Genomic DNA, 21,008 nt, shown 5'->3' with positions numbered 1-21,008 from the left:
GCTGGCTGTGTGTAATGATTACACTGTATTAACCCCGTCATTGCTGGCTGTGTGTAATGATTACACTGTATTAACCCTGTCATTGCTGGCTGTGTATAATGATTACACTGTATTAACCCTGTCATTGCTGGCTGTGTGTAATGATTACACTGTATTAACCCTGTCATTGCTGGCTGTATGTAATGATTACACTGTATTAACCCTGTCATTGCTGGCTGTGTGTAATGATTACACTGTATTAACCCTGTCATTGCTGGCTGTATGTAATGATTACACTGTATTAACCCTGTCATTGCTGGCTGTGTGTAATGATTACACTGTATTAACCCTGTCATTGCTGGCTGTGTATAATGATTACACTGTATTAACCCTGTCATTGCTGGCTGTGTGTAATGATTACACTGTATTAACCCTGTCATTGCTGGCTGTGTGTAATGATTACACTGTATTAACCCTGTCATTGCTGTCTGTGTATAATGATTACACCGTATTAACCCTGTAATTGCTGGCTGTGTGTAATGATTACACTGTATTAACCCTGTCATTGCTGGCTGTGTGTAATGATTACACCGTATTAACCCTGTCATTGCCGGCTGTGTGTAATGATTACACCGTATTAACCCTGTCATTGCTGGCTGTGTGTAATGATTACACTGTATTAACCCTGTCATTGCTGGCTGTGTGTAATGATTACACTGTATTAACCCTGTCATTGCTGGCTGTGTGTAATGATTACACCGTATTAACCCTGTAATTGCTGGCTGTGTGTAATGATTACACTGTATTAACCCTGTCATTGCTGGCTGTGTGTAATGATTACACCGTATTAACCCTGTCATTGCTGGCTGTGTGTAATGATTACACCGTATTAACCCTGTCATTGCTGGCTGTGTGTAATGATTACACTATATTAACCCTGTCATTGCTGGCTGTGTGTAATGATTACACCGTATTAACCCTGTCATTGCCGGCTGTGTGTAATGATTACACCGTATTAACCCTGTCATTGCTGGCTGTGTGTAATGATTACACCGTATTAACCCTGTCATTGCTGGCTGTGTGTAATGATTACACCGTATTAACCCTGTCATTGCTGGCTGTGTGTAATGATTACACCGTATTAACCCTGTCATTGCTGGCTGTGTGTAATGATTACACTGTATTAACCCTGTCATTGCTGGCTGTGTGTAATGATTACACTGTATTAACCCTGTCATTGCTGGCTGTGTGTAATGATTACACTGTATTAACCCTGTCATTGCTGGCTGTGTGTAATGATTACACTGTATTAACCCTGTCATTGCTGGCTGTGTGTAATGATTACACTGTATTAACCCTGTCATTGCTGGCTGTATGTAATGATTACACTGTATTAACCCTGTCATTGCTGGCTGTGTGTAATGATTACACTGTATTAACCCTGTCATTGCTGGCTGTGTATAATGATTACACTGTATTAACCCTGTCATTGCTGGCTGTGTGTAATGATTACACTGTATTAACCCTGTCATTGCTGGCTGTGTGTAATGATTACACTGTATTAACCCTGTCATTGCTGGCTGTATGTAATGATTACACTGTATTAACCCTGTCATTGCTGGCTGTGTGTAATGATTACACTGTATTAACCCTGTCATTGCTGGCTGTGTGTAATGATTACACTGTATTAACCCTGTCATTGCTGGCTGTGTGTAATGATTACACTGTATTAACCCTGTCATTGCTGGCTGTGTGTAATGATTACACTGTATTAACCCTGTCATTGCTGTCTGTGTATAATGATTACACCGTATTAACCCTGTAATTGCTGGCTGTGTGTAATGATTACACCGTATTAACCCTGTCATTGCTGGCTGTGTGTAATGATTACACTGTATTAACCCTGTCATTGCCGGCTGTGTGTAATGATTACACTGTATTAACCCTGTAATTGCTGGCTGTGTGTAATGATTACACTGTATTAACCCTGTCATTGCTGGCTGTGTGTAATGATTACACTGCATTAACCCTGTCATTGCTGGCTGTGTGTAATGATTACACCGTATTAACCCTGTCATTGCTGGCTGTGTGTAATGATTACACTATATTAACCCTGTCATTGCTGGCTGTGTGTAATGATTACACCGTATTAACCCTGTCATTGCCGGCTGTGTGTAATGATTACACCGTATTAACCCTGTCATTGCTGGCTGTGTGTAATGATTACACCGTATTAACCCTGTCATTGCCGGCTGTGTGTAATGATTACACTGTATTAACCCTGTCATTGCTGGCTGTGTGTAATGATTACTGTAACGGACCGTTTCAGCATAAAAGGGGAAAAATCCGTTTAGGCGATAATCCCCTTTTTGAGAGACAGGCACAGCTACTGCAGAACACCAAACTCCCGAACTGGATACAAGATAACACTCCGAACTGGAACAGCTGAACAAGAAAAGCATACAATCCGCTTACACTCCTGGCAGTCAGCTTACAATCCAATTCCCCCCAAGAACGAGACGACACTTCATTTTGAGGGTTAAACAGGAACTCTGGACTGGCTCATCCAGCCTGGCTTTTATTTCCAACTCACACATACAGGCCACACCCAGGGGGAGGCATAAAATAACCAATCACATAGATGTTACCTCCCACACATCCCCTCCCCTTAGTGTGACACATAATCCCATTATGCATACAGTGTAAAATATACTTTTACACAACTTTCATAACTTTAAAACCATACATCACATTCACATAAAAATACATATCCACAATCAATCCATTCAGGGGAACAACATATTAAAAAATGGCATGAATCCGACCAGGGGTTCAAAAGTTACTAAAAGTATCTTTTGTTCCTTTCTGGCTGGCAGAAAAACATCCCCACAATGCACCCTGGTTTCCTCCCTTCTGCCCTGGAGTTAATTGGAGAAGTAATCCAATTATCCAGGACTAGAGGCAGACTCCATTAACCACATGGTTGCAAAACGACATAAAACACTTTAAAATACATAAAGTCACATTTACACATAACACACAGACATTTCACCTATCCCCAGATAGCTGGGATCTGCACGCACAAAACTACCGAATAGCGCGCAGATCCTACTCACACAGTACAATTGCCATGGAGCTAAAGTCTTTCCCATAGTCTTTCATTATATGAATAGGCTCCATGGTATAGCTATCTGGGGTATCACATTCCATTAAAGTCTGGTCCATAGTCCAAAGGCAAGAGGCAGGCAAGCAGCCCCCTCCAAGGACACGTGGCGAGGTCGGTTTCGCCACAATTACACCGTATTAACCCTGTCATTGCTGGCTGTGTGTAATGATTACACTGTATTAACCCTGTCATTGCTGGCTGTGTGTAATGATTACACTGTATTAACCCTGTCATTGCTGGCTGTGTGTAATGATTACACCGTATTAACCCTGTCATTGCTGGCTGTGTGTAATGATTACACTGTATTAACCCCGTCATTGCTGGCTGTGTGTAATGATTACACTGTATTAACCCTGTCATTGCTGGCTGTGTATAATGATTACACTGTATTAACCCTGTCATTGCTGGCTGTGTGTAATGATTACACTGTATTAACCCTGTCATTGCTGGCTGTATGTAATGATTACACTGTATTAACCCTGTCATTGCTGGCTGTGTGTAATGATTACACTGTATTAACCCTGTCATTGCTGGCTGTATGTAATGATTACACTGTATTAACCCTGTCATTGCTGGCTGTGTGTAATGATTACACTGTATTAACCCTGTCATTGCTGGCTGTGTATAATGATTACACTGTATTAACCCTGTCATTGCTGGCTGTGTGTAATGATTACACTGTATTAACCCTGTCATTGCTGGCTGTGTGTAATGATTACACTGTATTAACCCTGTCATTGCTGTCTGTGTATAATGATTACACCGTATTAACCCTGTAATTGCTGGCTGTGTGTAATGATTACACTGTATTAACCCTGTCATTGCTGGCTGTGTGTAATGATTACACCGTATTAACCCTGTCATTGCCGGCTGTGTGTAATGATTACACCGTATTAACCCTGTCATTGCTGGCTGTGTGTAATGATTACACTGTATTAACCCTGTCATTGCTGGCTGTGTGTAATGATTACACTGTATTAACCCTGTCATTGCTGGCTGTGTGTAATGATTACACCGTATTAACCCTGTAATTGCTGGCTGTGTGTAATGATTACACTGTATTAACCCTGTCATTGCTGGCTGTGTGTAATGATTACACCGTATTAACCCTGTCATTGCTGGCTGTGTGTAATGATTACACCGTATTAACCCTGTCATTGCTGGCTGTGTGTAATGATTACACTATATTAACCCTGTCATTGCTGGCTGTGTGTAATGATTACACCGTATTAACCCTGTCATTGCCGGCTGTGTGTAATGATTACACCGTATTAACCCTGTCATTGCTGGCTGTGTGTAATGATTACACCGTATTAACCCTGTCATTGCTGGCTGTGTGTAATGATTACACCGTATTAACCCTGTCATTGCTGGCTGTGTGTAATGATTACACCGTATTAACCCTGTCATTGCTGGCTGTGTGTAATGATTACACTGTATTAACCCTGTCATTGCTGGCTGTGTGTAATGATTACACTGTATTAACCCTGTCATTGCTGGCTGTGTGTAATGATTACACTGTATTAACCCTGTCATTGCTGGCTGTGTGTAATGATTACACCGTATTAACCCTGTCATTGCTGGCTGTGTGTAATGATTACACTGTATTAACCCTGTCATTGCTGGCTGTGTGTAATGATTACACTGTATTAACCCTGTCATTGCTGGCTGTGTGTAATGATTACACTGTATTAACCCTGTCATTGCTGGCTGTGTGTAATGATTACACCGTATTAACCCTGTCATTGCTGGCTGTGTGTAATGATTACACTGTATTAACCCTGTCATTGCTGGCTGTGTGTAATGATTACACCGTATTAACCCTGTCATTGCTGGCTGTGTGTAATGATTACACCGTATTAACCCTGTCATTGCTGGCTGTGTGTAATGATTACACCGTATTAACCCTGTCATTGCTGGCTGTGTGTAATGATTACACCGTATTAACCCTGTCATTGCTGGCTGTGTGTAATGATTACACCGTATTAACCCTGTCATTGCTGGCTGTGTGTAATGATTACACTGTATTAACCCTGTCATTGCTGGCTGTGTGTAATGATTACACCGTATTAACCCTGTCATTGCTGGCTGTGTGTAATGATTACACCGTATTAACCCTGTCATTGCTGGCTGTGTGTAATGATTACACTGTATTAACCCTGTCATTGCTGGCTGTGTGTAATGATTACACTGTATTAACCCTGTCATTGCCGGCTGTGTGTAATGATTACACTGTATTAACCCTGTCATTGCTGGCTGTGTGTAATGATTACACTGTATTAACCCTGTCATTGCTGGCTGTGTGTAATGATTACACTGTATTAACCCTGTCATTGCTGGCTGTGTGTAATGATTACACCGTATTAACCCTGTCATTGCCGGCTGTGTGTAATGATTACACCGTATTAACCCTGTCATTGCTGGCTGTGTATAATGATTACACTGTATTAACCCTGTCATTGCTGGCTGTGTGTAATGATTACACTATATTAACCCTGTCATTGCTGGCTGTGTGTAATGATTACACTGTATTAACCCTGTCATTGCTGGCTGTGTGTAATGATTACACCGTATTAACCCTGTCATTGCTGGCTGTGTGTAATGATTACACCGTATTAACCCTGTCATTGCTGGCTGTGTGTAATGATTACACCGTATTAACCCTGTCATTGCTGGCTGTGTGTAATGATTACACTGTATTAACCCTGTCATTGCTGGCTGTGTGTAATGATTACACCGTATTAACCCTGTCATTGCCGGCTGTGTGTAATGATTACACTGTATTAACCCTGTCATTGCTGGCTGTGTGTAATGATTACACTGTATTAACCCTGTCATTGCTGGCTGTGTGTAATGATTACACCGTATTAACCCTGTCATTGCTGGCTGTGTGTAATGATTACACCGTATTAACCCTGTCATTGCTGGCTGTGTATAATGATTACACTGTATTAACCCTGTCATTGCTGGCTGTGTGTAATGATTACACTATATTAACCCTGTCATTGCTGGCTGTGTGTAATGATTACACTGTATTAACCCTGTCATTGCCGGCTGTGTGTACTGATTACACTGTATTAACCCTGTCATTGCTGGCTGTGTGTAATGATTACACTGTATTAACCCTGTCATTGCTGGCTGTGTGTAATGATTACACTGTATTAACCCTGTCATTGCTGGCTGTGTGTAATGATTACACTGTATTAACCCTGTCATTGCTGGCTGTGTGTAATGATTACACTGTATTAACCCTGTCATTGCTGGCTGTGTGTAATGATTACACTGTATTAACCCTGTCATTGCTGGCTGTGTGTAATGATTACACCGTATTAACCCTGTCATTGCTGGCTGTGTGTAATGATTACACTGTATTAACCCTGTCATTGCTGGCTGTGTGTAATGATTACACTGTATTAACCCTGTCATTGCTGGCTGTGTGTAATGATTACACTGTATTAACCCTGTCATTGCTGGCTGTGTGTAATGATTACACTGTATTAACCCTGTCATTGCTGGCTGTGTGTAATGATTACACCGTATTAACCCTGTCATTGCTGGCTGTGTGTAATGATTACACTGTATTAACCCTGTCATTGCTGGCTGTGTGTAATGATTACACTGTATTAACCCTGTCATTGCTGGCTGTGTGTAATGATTACACTGTATTAACCCTGTCATTGCTGGCTGTGTGTAATGATTACACTGTATTAACCCTGTCATTGCTGGCTGTATGTAATGATTACACTGTATTAACCCTGTCATTGCTGGCTGTGTGTAATGATTACACTGTATTAACCCTGTCATTGCTGGCTGTGTATAATGATTACACTGTATTAACCCTGTCATTGCTGGCTGTGTGTAATGATTACACTGTATTAACCCTGTCATTGCTGGCTGTGTGTAATGATTACACTGTATTAACCCTGTCATTGCTGGCTGTATGTAATGATTACACTGTATTAACCCTGTCATTGCTGGCTGTGTGTAATGATTACACTGTATTAACCCTGTCATTGCTGGCTGTGTGTAATGATTACACTGTATTAACCCTGTCATTGCTGGCTGTGTGTAATGATTACACTGTATTAACCCTGTCATTGCTGGCTGTGTGTAATGATTACACTGTATTAACCCTGTCATTGCTGTCTGTGTATAATGATTACACCGTATTAACCCTGTAATTGCTGGCTGTGTGTAATGATTACACCGTATTAACCCTGTCATTGCTGGCTGTGTGTAATGATTACACTGTATTAACCCTGTCATTGCCGGCTGTGTGTAATGATTACACTGTATTAACCCTGTAATTGCTGGCTGTGTGTAATGATTACACTGTATTAACCCTGTCATTGCTGGCTGTGTGTAATGATTACACTGCATTAACCCTGTCATTGCTGGCTGTGTGTAATGATTACACCGTATTAACCCTGTCATTGCTGGCTGTGTGTAATGATTACACTATATTAACCCTGTCATTGCTGGCTGTGTGTAATGATTACACCGTATTAACCCTGTCATTGCCGGCTGTGTGTAATGATTACACCGTATTAACCCTGTCATTGCTGGCTGTGTGTAATGATTACACCGTATTAACCCTGTCATTGCCGGCTGTGTGTAATGATTACACTGTATTAACCCTGTCATTGCTGGCTGTGTGTAATGATTACTGTAACGGACCGTTTCAGCATAAAAGGGGAAAAATCCGTTTAGGCGATAATCCCCTTTTTGAGAGACAGGCACAGCTACTGCAGAACACCAAACTCCCGAACTGGATACAAGATAACACTCCGAACTGGAACAGCTGAACAAGAAAAGCATACAATCCGCTTACACTCCTGGCAGTCAGCTTACAATCCAATTCCCCCCAAGAACGAGACGACACTTCATTTTGAGGGTTAAACAGGAACTCTGGACTGGCTCATCCAGCCTGGCTTTTATTTCCAACTCACACATACAGGCCACACCCAGGGGGAGGCATAAAATAACCAATCACATAGATGTTACCTCCCACACATCCCCTCCCCTTAGTGTGACACATAATCCCATTATGCATACAGTGTAAAATATACTTTTACACAACTTTCATAACTTTAAAACCATACATCACATTCACATAAAAATACATATCCACAATCAATCCATTCAGGGGAACAACATATTAAAAAATGGCATGAATCCGACCAGGGGTTCAAAAGTTACTAAAAGTATCTTTTGTTCCTTTCTGGCTGGCAGAAAAACATCCCCACAATGCACCCTGGTTTCCTCCCTTCTGCCCTGGAGTTAATTGGAGAAGTAATCCAATTATCCAGGACTAGAGGCAGACTCCATTAACCACATGGTTGCAAAACGACATAAAACACTTTAAAATACATAAAGTCACATTTACACATAACACACAGACATTTCACCTATCCCCAGATAGCTGGGATCTGCACGCACAAAACTACCGAATAGCGCGCAGATCCTACTCACACAGTACAATTGCCATGGAGCTAAAGTCTTTCCCATAGTCTTTCATTATATGAATAGGCTCCATGGTATAGCTATCTGGGGTATCACATTCCATTAAAGTCTGGTCCATAGTCCAAAGGCAAGAGGCAGGCAAGCAGCCCCCTCCAAGGACACGTGGCGAGGTCGGTTTCGCCACAATTACACCGTATTAACCCTGTCATTGCTGGCTGTGTGTAATGATTACACTGTATTAACCCTGTCATTGCTGGCTGTGTGTAATGATTACACTGTATTAACCCTGTCATTGCTGGCTGTGTGTAATGATTACACCGTATTAACCCTGTCATTGCTGGCTGTGTGTAATGATTACACTGTATTAACCCCGTCATTGCTGGCTGTGTGTAATGATTACACTGTATTAACCCTGTCATTGCTGGCTGTGTATAATGATTACACTGTATTAACCCTGTCATTGCTGGCTGTGTGTAATGATTACACTGTATTAACCCTGTCATTGCTGGCTGTATGTAATGATTACACTGTATTAACCCTGTCATTGCTGGCTGTGTGTAATGATTACACTGTATTAACCCTGTCATTGCTGGCTGTATGTAATGATTACACTGTATTAACCCTGTCATTGCTGGCTGTGTGTAATGATTACACTGTATTAACCCTGTCATTGCTGGCTGTGTATAATGATTACACTGTATTAACCCTGTCATTGCTGGCTGTGTGTAATGATTACACTGTATTAACCCTGTCATTGCTGGCTGTGTGTAATGATTACACTGTATTAACCCTGTCATTGCTGTCTGTGTATAATGATTACACCGTATTAACCCTGTAATTGCTGGCTGTGTGTAATGATTACACTGTATTAACCCTGTCATTGCTGGCTGTGTGTAATGATTACACCGTATTAACCCTGTCATTGCCGGCTGTGTGTAATGATTACACCGTATTAACCCTGTCATTGCTGGCTGTGTGTAATGATTACACTGTATTAACCCTGTCATTGCTGGCTGTGTGTAATGATTACACTGTATTAACCCTGTCATTGCTGGCTGTGTGTAATGATTACACCGTATTAACCCTGTAATTGCTGGCTGTGTGTAATGATTACACTGTATTAACCCTGTCATTGCTGGCTGTGTATAATGATTACACTGTATTAACCCTGTCATTGCTGGCTGTGTGTAATGATTACACTGTATTAACCCTGTCATTGCTGGCTGTATGTAATGATTACACTGTATTAACCCTGTCATTGCTGGCTGTGTGTAATGATTACACTGTATTAACCCTGTCATTGCTGGCTGTATGTAATGATTACACTGTATTAACCCTGTCATTGCTGGCTGTGTGTAATGATTACACCGTATTAACCCTGTCATTGCTGGCTGTGTGTAATGATTACACCGTATTAACCCTGTCATTGCTGGCTGTGTGTAATGATTACACTGTATTAACCCTGTCATTGCTGGCTGTGTATAATGATTACACTGTATTAACCCTGTCATTGCTGGCTGTGTGTAATGATTACACTGTATTAACCCTGTCATTGCTGTCTGTGTATAATGATTACACTGTATTAACCCTGTCATTGCTGGCTGTGTGTAATGATTACACTGTATTAACCCTGTCATTGCTGGCTGTGTATAATGATTACACTGTATTAACCCTGTCATTGCTGGCTGTGTGTAATGATTACACCGTATTAACCCTGTCATTGCTGGCTGTGTGTAATGATTACACCGTATTAACCCTGTCATTACTGGCTGTGTGTAATGATTACACCGTATTAACCCTGTCATTGCCGGCTGTGGTCCAATCACTGCCTAGCTCCCGTTTTACGTCACCATAACCCCGCCCATCTAGTGGCAGTAGACACGACGCGACACCCCTCTCACTCGAAACTCCGCCCCTTCTAAAGCCCGCCCCCTCCGCGTGCGGTGACATTTCTCTGTCTATTGGACGGTACTCGCCACGTGACGCAGATATTCCCTCAATGAGAGGCTTGAAACGCATACCCCGGAAATGAAGGGCCTGTCAGAGCGAAATGGGATAATTTCCAGATTCTGATCGGAATCACCAGCTCCATCTCCATCCGCTGTGAGTTTATTACCCATAACCTCCTGCTCCCCCATCATTATAATCTAATTACCCATAACCTCCTGCTCCCCCATTATAATCTAATTACCCATAACCCCCTGCTCCTCCCCCATTATAATCTAATTACCCATAACCTCCTGCTCCCCCATTATAATCTAATTACCCATAACCCCCTGCTCCCCCATTATAATCTAATTACCCATAACCCCCTGCTCCCCCATTATAATCTAATTACCCATAACCCCCTGCTCCCCCATTATAATCTAATTACCCATAACCTCCTGCTCCCCCATTATAATCTAATTACCCATAACCCCCTGCTCCTCCATTATAATCTAATTACCCATAACCCCCTGCTCCTCCATTATAATCTAATTACCCATAACCTTCTGCTCCCCCATTATAATCTAATTACCCATAACCTCCTGCTCCCCCATTATAATCTAATTACCCATAACCCCCTGCTCCTCCCCCATTATAATCTAATTACCCATAACCTCCTGCTCCCCCATTATAATCTAATTACCCATAACCCCCTGCTCCCCCATTATAATCTAATTACCCATAACCCCCTGCTCCTCCCCCATTATAATCTAATTACCCATAACCTCCTGCTCCCCCATTATAATCTAATTACCCATAACCCCCTGCTCCCCCATTATAATCTAATTACCCATAACCTCCTGCTCCCCCATTATAATCTAATTACCCATAACCTCCTGCTCCCCCATTATAATCTAATTACCCATAACCTCCTGCTCCCCCATTATAATCTAATTACCCATAACCCCCTGCTCCTCCATTATAATCTAATTACCCATAACCTTCTGCTCCCCCATTATAATCTAATTACCCATAACCTCCTGCTCCCCCATTATAATCTAATTACCCATAACCTCCTGCTCCCCCATTATAATCTAATTACCCATAACCTCCTGCTCCCCCATTATAATCTAATTACCCATAACCCCCTGCTCCCCCATTATAATCTAATTACCCATAACCCCCTGCTCCCCCATTATAATCTAATTACCCATAACCTCCTGCTCCCCCATTATAATCTAATTACCCATAACCTCCTGCTCCCCCATTATAATCTAATTACCCATAACCCCCTGCTCCCCCATTATAATCTAATTACCCATAACCTCCTGCTCCCCCATTATAATCTAATTACCCATAACCTCCTGCTCCCCCATTATAATCTAATTACCCATAACCTCCTGCTCCCCCATTATAATCTAATTACCCATAACCTCCTGCTCCCCCATTATAATCTAATTACCCATAACCCCCTGCTCCCCCATTATAATATAATTACCCATAACCCTCTGCTCCCCCATCATTATAATCTAATTACCCATAACCTCCTGCTCCCCCATTATAATCTAATTACCCATAACCCCCCTGCTCCCCCATTATAATCTAATTACCCATAACCGCCTGCTCCCCCATCATTATAATCTAATTACCCATAACCTCCTGCTCCCCCATCATTATAATCTAATTACCCATAACCCCCTGCTCCTCCATCATTATAATCTAATTACCCATAACCCTCTGCTCCTCCATCATTATAATCTAATTACCCATAACCCCCTGCTCCCCCATTATAATCTAATTACCCATAACCTCCTGCTCCCCCATTATAATCTAATTACCCATAACCCCCTGCTCCCCCATCATTATAATCTAATTACCCATAACCTCCTGCTCCCCCATTATAATCTAATTACCCATAACCCCCTGCTCCTCCATCATTATAATCTAATTACCCATAACCCCCTGCTCCCCCATCATTATAATCTAATTACCCATAACCCCCTGCTCCCCCATTATAATCTAATTACCCATAACCCCCTGCTCCCCCATTATAATCTAATTACCCATAACCTCCTGCTCCCCCATTATAATCTAATTACCCATAACCCCCTGCTCCCCCATCATTATAATCTAATTACCCATAACCCCCTGCTCCCCCATCATTATAATATAATTACCCATAACCTCCTGCTCCCCCATTATAATCTAATTACCCATAACCCCCTGCTCCCCCATTATAATCTAATTACCCATAACCTCCTGCTCCCCCATTATAATCTAATTACCCATAACCCCCTGCTCCCCCATCATTATAATCTAATTACCCATAACCTCCTGCTCCCCCATTATAATCTAATTACCCATAACCCCCTGCTCCTCCATCATTATAATCTAATTACCCATAACCTCCTGCTCCCCCATTATAATCTAATTACCCATAACCTCCTGCTCCCCCATTATAATCTAATTACCCATAACCTCCTGCTCCCCCATCATTATAATCTAATTACCCATAACCCCCTGCTCCCCCATTATAATCTAATTACCCATAACCCTCTGCTCCCCCATTATAATCTAATTACCCATAACCCCCTGCTCCCCCATCATTATAATCTAATTACCCATAACCCCCTGCTCCCCCATTATAATCTAATTACCCATAACCCCCTGCTCCCCCATCATTATAATCTAATTACCCATAACCCCCTGCTCCCCCATTACAATCTAATTACCCATAACCCCCTGCTCCCCCATTATAATCTAATTACCCATAACCTCCTGCTCCCCCATCATTATAATCTAATTACCCATAACTTCCTGCTCCCCCATCATTATAATCTAATTACCCATAACCCCCTGCTCCTCCATCATTATAATCTAATTACCCATAACCCCTGCTCCCCCATTATAATCTAATTACCCATAACCTCCTGCTCCCCCATTATAATCTAATTACCCATAACCTGCTGCTCCCCCATTATAATCTAATTACCCATAACCCCCTGCTCCTCCATCATTATAATCTAATTACCCATAACCCCCTGCTCCCCCATCATTATAATCTAATTACCCATAACCTCCTGCTCCCCCATCATTATAATCTAATTACCCATAACCTCCTGCTCCTCCATCATTATAATCTAATTACCCATAACCCCCTGCTCCCCCATTATCATCTAATTACCCATAACCCCCTGCTCCTCCATCATTATAATCTAATTACCCATAACCTCCTGCTCCCCCATTATAATCTAATTACCCATAACCCCCTGCTCCTCCATCATTATAATCTAATTACCCATAACCTCCTGCTCCCCCATTATAATCTAATTACCCATAACCCCTGCTCCCCCATCATTATAATCTAATTACCCATAACCCCCTGCTCCGCCATCATTATAATCTAATTACCCATAACCCCCTGCTCCCATCATTATAATCTAATTACCCATAACCCCCTGCTCCCCATCATTATAATCTAATTACCCATAACCCCCTGCTCCCCCATTATAATCTAATTACCCATAACCCCCTGCTCCCCCATCATTATAATCTAATTACCCATAACCCCCTGCTCCCATCATTATAATCTAATTACCCATAACCCCCTGCTCCTCCATCATTATAATCTAATTACCCATAACCCCCTGCTCCCCCATTATAATCTAATTACCCATAACCCCCTGCTCCCCCATCATTATAATCTAATTACCCATAACCCCCTGCTCCCCCATTATAATCTAATTACCCATAACCCCCTGCTCCTCCATCATTATAATCTAATTACCCATAACCTCCTGCTCCCCCATTATAATCTAATTACCCATAACCCCCTGCTCCCCATCATTATAATCTAATTACCCATAACCCCCTGCTCCTCCATCATTATAATCTAATTACCCATAACCCCCTGCTCCCCCATCATTATAATCTAATTACCCATAACCCCTGCTCCTCCATCATTATAATCTAATTACCCATAACCCCCTGCTCCCCCATTATTATAATCTAATTACCCATAACCCCCTGCTCCTCCATCATTATAATCTAATTACCCATAACCCCTGCTCCTCCATCATTATAATCTAATTACCCATAACCCCCTGCTCCCCCATCATTATAATCTAATTACCCATAACCCCCTGCTCCTCCATCATTATAATCTAATTACCCATAACCCCCTGCTCCTCCATCATTATAATCTAATTACCCATAACCCCCTGCTCCTCCATCATTATAATCTAATTACCCATAACCACCTGCTCCCCCATTATAATCTAATTACCCATAACCTCCTGCTCCCATCATTATAATCTAATTACCCATAACCTCCTGCTCCTCCATCATTATAATCTAATTACCCATTACCCCCTGCTCCCCCATTATAATCTAATTACCCATAACCCCCTGCTCCTCCATCATTATAATCTAATTACCCATAACCCCCTGCTCCTCCATCATTATAATCTAATTACCCATAACCCCCTGCTCCTCCATCATTATAATCTAATTACCCATAACCCCCTGCTCCTCCATCATTATAATCTAATTACCCATAACCCCCTGCTCCCCCATTATAATCTAATTACCCATAACCCCCTGCTCCTCCATCATTATAATCTAATTACCCATAACCCCTTGCTCCTCCATCATTATAATCTAATTACCCATAACCACCTGCTCCTCCATCATTATAATCTAATTACCCATAACCCCCTGCTCCCCCATTATAATCTAATTACCCATAACCCCCTGCTCCTCCATCATTATAATCTAATTACCCATAACCTCCTGCTCCCATCATTATAATCTAATTACCCATAACCTCCTGCTCCTCCATCATTATAATCTAATTACCCATAACCCCCTGCTCCCCCATTATAATCTAATTACCCATAACCCCCTGCTCCTCCATCATTATAATCTAATTACCCATAACCACCTGCTCCTCCATCATTATAATCTAATTACCCATAACCCCCTGCTCCCCCATTATAATCTAATTACCCATAACCCCCTGCTCCCCCATTATAATCTAATTACCCATAACCTCCTGCTCCTCCATCATTATAATCTAATTACCCATAACCCCCTGCTCCTCCATCATTATAATCCAATTACCCATGACCCCCTGCTCCCCCATTATAATCTAATTACCCATAACCCCCTGCTCCTCCATCATTATAATCTAATTACCCATAACCCCTGCTCCCCCATTATAATCTAATTACCCATAACCCCCTGCTCCCCCATTATAATCTAATTACCCATAACCCCCTGCTCCTCCATCATTATAATCTAATTACTCATAACCCCCTGCTCCCATCATTATAATCTAATTACCCATAACCCCCTGCTCCTCCATCATTATAATCCAATTACCCATAACCTCCTGCTCCCCCATTATAATCTAATTACCCATACCCCCCTGCTCCTCCATCATTATAATCTAATTACCCATAACCCCCTGCTCCTCCATCATTATAATCTAATTACCCATAACCTCCTGCTCCTCCATCATTATAATCTAATTACCCATAACCCCCTGCTCCTCCATCATTATAATCTAATTACCCATAACCCCCTGCTCCTCCATCATTATAATCTAATTACCCATAACCTCCTGCTCCCATCATTATAATCTAATTACCCATAACCTCCTGCTCCCATCATTATAATCTAATTACCCATAACCTCCTGCTCCTCCATCATTATAATCTAATTACCCATAACCCCCTGCTCCCATCATTATAATCTAATTACCCATAACCCCCTGCTCCTCCATCATTATAATCTAATTACCCATAACCTCCTGCTCCCCCATCATTATAATCTAATTACCCATAACCCACTGCTCCCCCATCATTATAATATAATAACCCATAACCCCCTGCTCCTCCATCATTACAATCTAATTACCCATAACCTCCTGCTCCTCCATCATTATAATCCAATTACCCATAACCTCCTGCTCCTCCATCATTATAATCTAATTACCCATAACCTCCTGCTCCTCCATCATTATAATCTAATTACCCATAACCTCCTGCTCCTCCATCATTATAATCTAATTACCCATAACCCCCTGCTCCTCCATCATTATAATCTAATTACCCATAACCCCTGCTCCCCATCATTATAATCTAATTACCCATAACCCCCTGCTCCTCCATCATTATAATCTAATTACCCATAACCCCCTGCTCCTCCATCATTATAATCTAATTACCCATAACCCCCTGCTCCCCCATCATTATAATCTAATTACCCATAACCCCCTGCTCCCATCATTATAATCTAATTACCCATAACCTCCTGCTCCCCATCATTATAATCTAATTACCCATAACCCCTGCTCCCCATCATTATAATCTAATTACCCATAACCTCCTGCTCCCCCATCATTATAATCTAATTACCCATAACCCCCTGCTCCCCCATCATTATAATCTAATTACCCATAACCCCCTGCTCCTCCATCATTATAATCTAATTACTCATAACCCCCTGCTCCTCCATCATTATAATCTAATTACCCATAACCCCCTGCTCCCATCATTATAATCTAATTACCCATAACCACCTGCTCCTCCATCATTATAATCTAATTACCCATAACCCCCTGCTCCCCCATCATTATAATCTAATTACCCATAACCACCTGCTCCCCCATTATAATCTAATTACCCATAACCCCCTGCTCCTCCATCATTATAATCTAATTACCCATAAGCCCCTGCTCCTCCATCATTATAATCTAATTACCCATAACCTCCTGCTCCCCCATTATAATCTAATTACCCATAACCCCCTGCTCCTCCATCATTATAATCTAATTACCCATAACCCCCTGCTCCCATCATTATAATCTAATTACCCATAACCACCTGCTCCTCCATCATTATAATCTAATTACCCATAACCTCCTGCTCCCATCATTATAATCTAATTACCCATAACCCCCTGCTCCCCCATCATAATCTAATTACCCATAACCCCCTGCTCCCATCATTATAATCTAATTACCCATAACCTCCGGCTCCTCCTCCATTATAATCTAATTACCCATAAGCTCCTGCTCCTCCATCATTATAATCTAATTACCCATAACCCCCTGCTCCTCCATCATTATCTAATTACCCATAACCTCCTGCTCCTCCTCCATTATAATCTAATTCCCCATAACCCCTGGCTCCCACCATCATTATAATCTAATTGCCCACAATCCACTGATTCTAATCTCGGAAGCATTGTGACATATCTTCTGTCTCTGGGATATATATATATCTCTATATATCCATCCATCCATCCTCTGGTTCGTTTGTTTGTTCACCTAAAACCACTTCCATTCCCTTTCTGCAAAATGCCACTTCGTATACAGTCGAAGTAGTCGAACACGTGGCGGCGGCCATCTTATTTAGCCAACTGTGTTCAGCAGTGTTTTGTTGTCGAGATCATGGAACTCAAATCGGATACGCGATGGCTCGAACTCCGCTGAACAGTTTCCTTCCAGAGAAATTTGACCATTCGTATAGTCGAACGCCGTTCGGTGAATCGAAGCCCACAAACAAGAGACAACTATGGCCATTCACCATTCCGTTCGGTAATTCGACTGTTTTAAATATGCCGCTGCACAGCCTAATTCTCTGGAACTATTTTGAGCATGTAACCATGCGTGTGGTCGGTCAAAAGAGACTTCCATGAATTTTCTGAACCCCTGCTCTGATCTGGGTGATTGTTGGATATGTTGTTCACCCAGATCAGGGCTATCAGGGGATATAAGGGATATGTTATGTTTTGGGGTGTTTTCTATACTTTGTGTAAAAAAATTTTTTTTCTGCCTGGGGATAATTAAGTTAGTACATTAGCTACCTTAATTATGCTCCTCCATCATTATAATCTAATTACCCATAACCTCCTGCTCCTCCATCATTATAATCTAATTACCCATAACCTCCTGCTCCTCCATCATTATAATCTAATTACCCATAACCCCCTGCTCCTCCATCATTATAATCTAATTACCCATAACCCCTGCTCCCCATCATTATAATCTAATTACCCATAACCCCCTGCTCCTCCATCATTATAATCTAATTACCCATAACCCCCTGCTCCTCCATCATTATAATCTAATTACCCATAACCCCCTGCTCCCCCATCATTATAATCTAATTACCCATAACCCCCTGCTCCCATCATTATAATCTAATTACCCATAACCTCCTGCTCCCCATCATTATAATCTAATTACCCATAACCCCTGCTCCCCATCATTATAATCTAATTACCCATAACCTCCTGCTCCCATCATTATAATCTAATTACCCATAACCACCTGCTCCTCCATCATTATAATCTAATTACCCATAACCCCCTGCTCCCCCATCATTATAATCTAATTACCCATAACCACCTGCTCCCCCATTATAATCTAATTACCCATAACCCCCTGCTCCTCCATCATTATAATCTAATTACCCATAAGCCCCTGCTCCTCCATCATTATAATCTAATTACCCATAACCTCCTGCTCCCCCATTATAATCTAATTACCCATAACCCCCTGCTCCTCCATCATTATAATCTAATTACCCATAACCCCCTGCTCCCATCATTATAATCTAATTACCCATAACCACCTGCTCCTCCATCATTATAATCTAATTACCCATAACCTCCTGCTCCCATCATTATAATCTAATTACCCATAACCCCCTGCTCCCCCATCATAATCTAATTACCCATAACCCCCTGCTCCCATCATTATAATCTAATTACCCATAACCTCCGGCTCCTCCTCCATTATAATCTAATTACCCATAAGCTCCTGCTCCTCCATCATTATAATCTAATTACCCATAACCCCCTGCTCCTCCATCATTATCTAATTACCCATAACCTCCTGCTCCTCCTCCATTATAATCTAATTCCCCATAACCCCTGGCTCCCACCATCATTATAATCTAATTGCCCACAATCCACTGATTCTAATCTCGGAAGCATTGTGACATATCTTCTGTCTCTGGGATATATATATATCTCTATATATCCATCCATCCATCCTCTGGTTCGTTTGTTTGTTCACCTAAAACCACTTCCATTCCCTTTCTGCAAAATGCCACTTCGTATACAGTCGAAGTAGTCGAACACGTGGCGGCGGCCATCTTATTTAGCCAACTGTGTTCAGCAGTGTTTTGTTGTCGAGATCATGGAACTCAAATCGGATACGCGATGGCTCGAACTCCGCTGAACAGTTTCCTTCCAGAGAAATTTGACCATTCGTATAGTCGAACGCCGTTCGGTGAATCGAAGCCCACAAACAAGAGACAACTATGGCCATTCACCATTCCGTTCGGTAATTCGACTGTTTTAAATATGCCGCCGCACAGCCTAATTCTCTGGAACTATTTTGAGCATGTAACCATGCGTGTGGTCGGTCAAAAGAGACTTCCATGAATTTTCTGAACCCCTGCTCTGATCTGGGTGATTGTTGGATATGTTGTTCACCCAGATCAGGGCTATCAGGGGATATAAGGGATATGTTATGTTTTGGGGTGTTTTCTATACTTTGTGTAAAATTTTTTTTTTTCTGCCTGGGGATAATTAAGTTAGTACATTAGCTACCTTAATTATATCACTGGCAGTGGGGAGGGCTTGTGTGCTGTATGAGGGAGTTTTGGACATTGTTATATTGCTCTTATTGGTCTGTACAATTTGTAATGCGGTGCTCCATCAGGTCCAGGCGGTGTGCCTCTGGCCTGAGGAATTGTGTGTATATAAAGCCAACCTGTACCATTAAACCTTCAGACTTCTTGTGTTCGTCTGGGTGGCCGCATTTCCTATGGATGACTACAAGGTGGTGGCCATCTTGTTCGCATGGACGAAAAACACGAATAGACTTCAAGGGGACTTAGCCACGAAAGCCCTGGAAATATTTTCAGCATGAAAACTTCCGGGTTCTCGGTTGGTCCTTAGCCGCTATTCTATGGAACTATTTTCGGCTATGGGACCATGCCTACGGTCGGTAAAAACTATGACTTCCATAAAATTTCTGAACCACTAAACTGATCTGGGTGATTTTTTAAACATGTTGGTCACCCAGATCAGGGGTTGTACATTTGTGAAGTTTTATGTATTTTTAGGGTACTTTTGGAGTTTTTTACAAAAGTGTGTTCTTTCTGTGCTTGGAGACAATTGGATTAGAATTAGTACAGTTACTGATCCAATTATCTCCCAAGCAGGGAGGAGGGATTGTATGTTGGTTATGGGAGTGTCGGGCATTTCAACACTGTTCTTATTGTTCTGTGTCGTTGTGGGCGTACCCCTTGTATGGGGATTGTCCTATAAAAAGACAAATGTGGCTCCTATTAAATTGAGATTCGTTAACCCTTTCATGAAGTCTTGGCTCATGTTTGGGGGATTGGAGAACTACATTCACTCTGGGGATTGCTATAATCACTAGCTCTTATAA

The 21,008-nt window shown here is 41.8% G+C and overlaps 1 protein-coding gene across 1 annotated transcript in view; it reads left to right on the top strand.

Annotated features, from left to right (window-relative positions):
- The first annotated feature begins 10,648 nt into the window (after positions 1 to 10,648).
- LOC134575249 (zinc finger protein OZF-like) overlaps positions 10,649 to 21,008 on the top strand; it is a 46,887-nt gene continuing 36,527 nt past the window's right edge. The window contains exon 1 of the mRNA XM_063434507.1: positions 10,649 to 10,711. The gene's annotated coding sequence lies outside the window, so the exon portion shown is untranslated. The remainder of the gene's footprint in view (positions 10,712 to 21,008) is intronic.

The sequence above is a fragment of the Pelobates fuscus genome, chromosome 10 (assembly GCF_036172605.1).
Source record: "Pelobates fuscus isolate aPelFus1 chromosome 10, aPelFus1.pri, whole genome shotgun sequence".
In the NCBI taxonomy this organism is placed as follows: domain Eukaryota; kingdom Metazoa; phylum Chordata; class Amphibia; order Anura; family Pelobatidae; genus Pelobates; species Pelobates fuscus.
This window is presented reverse-complemented; position numbering and strand designations above follow the sequence as displayed.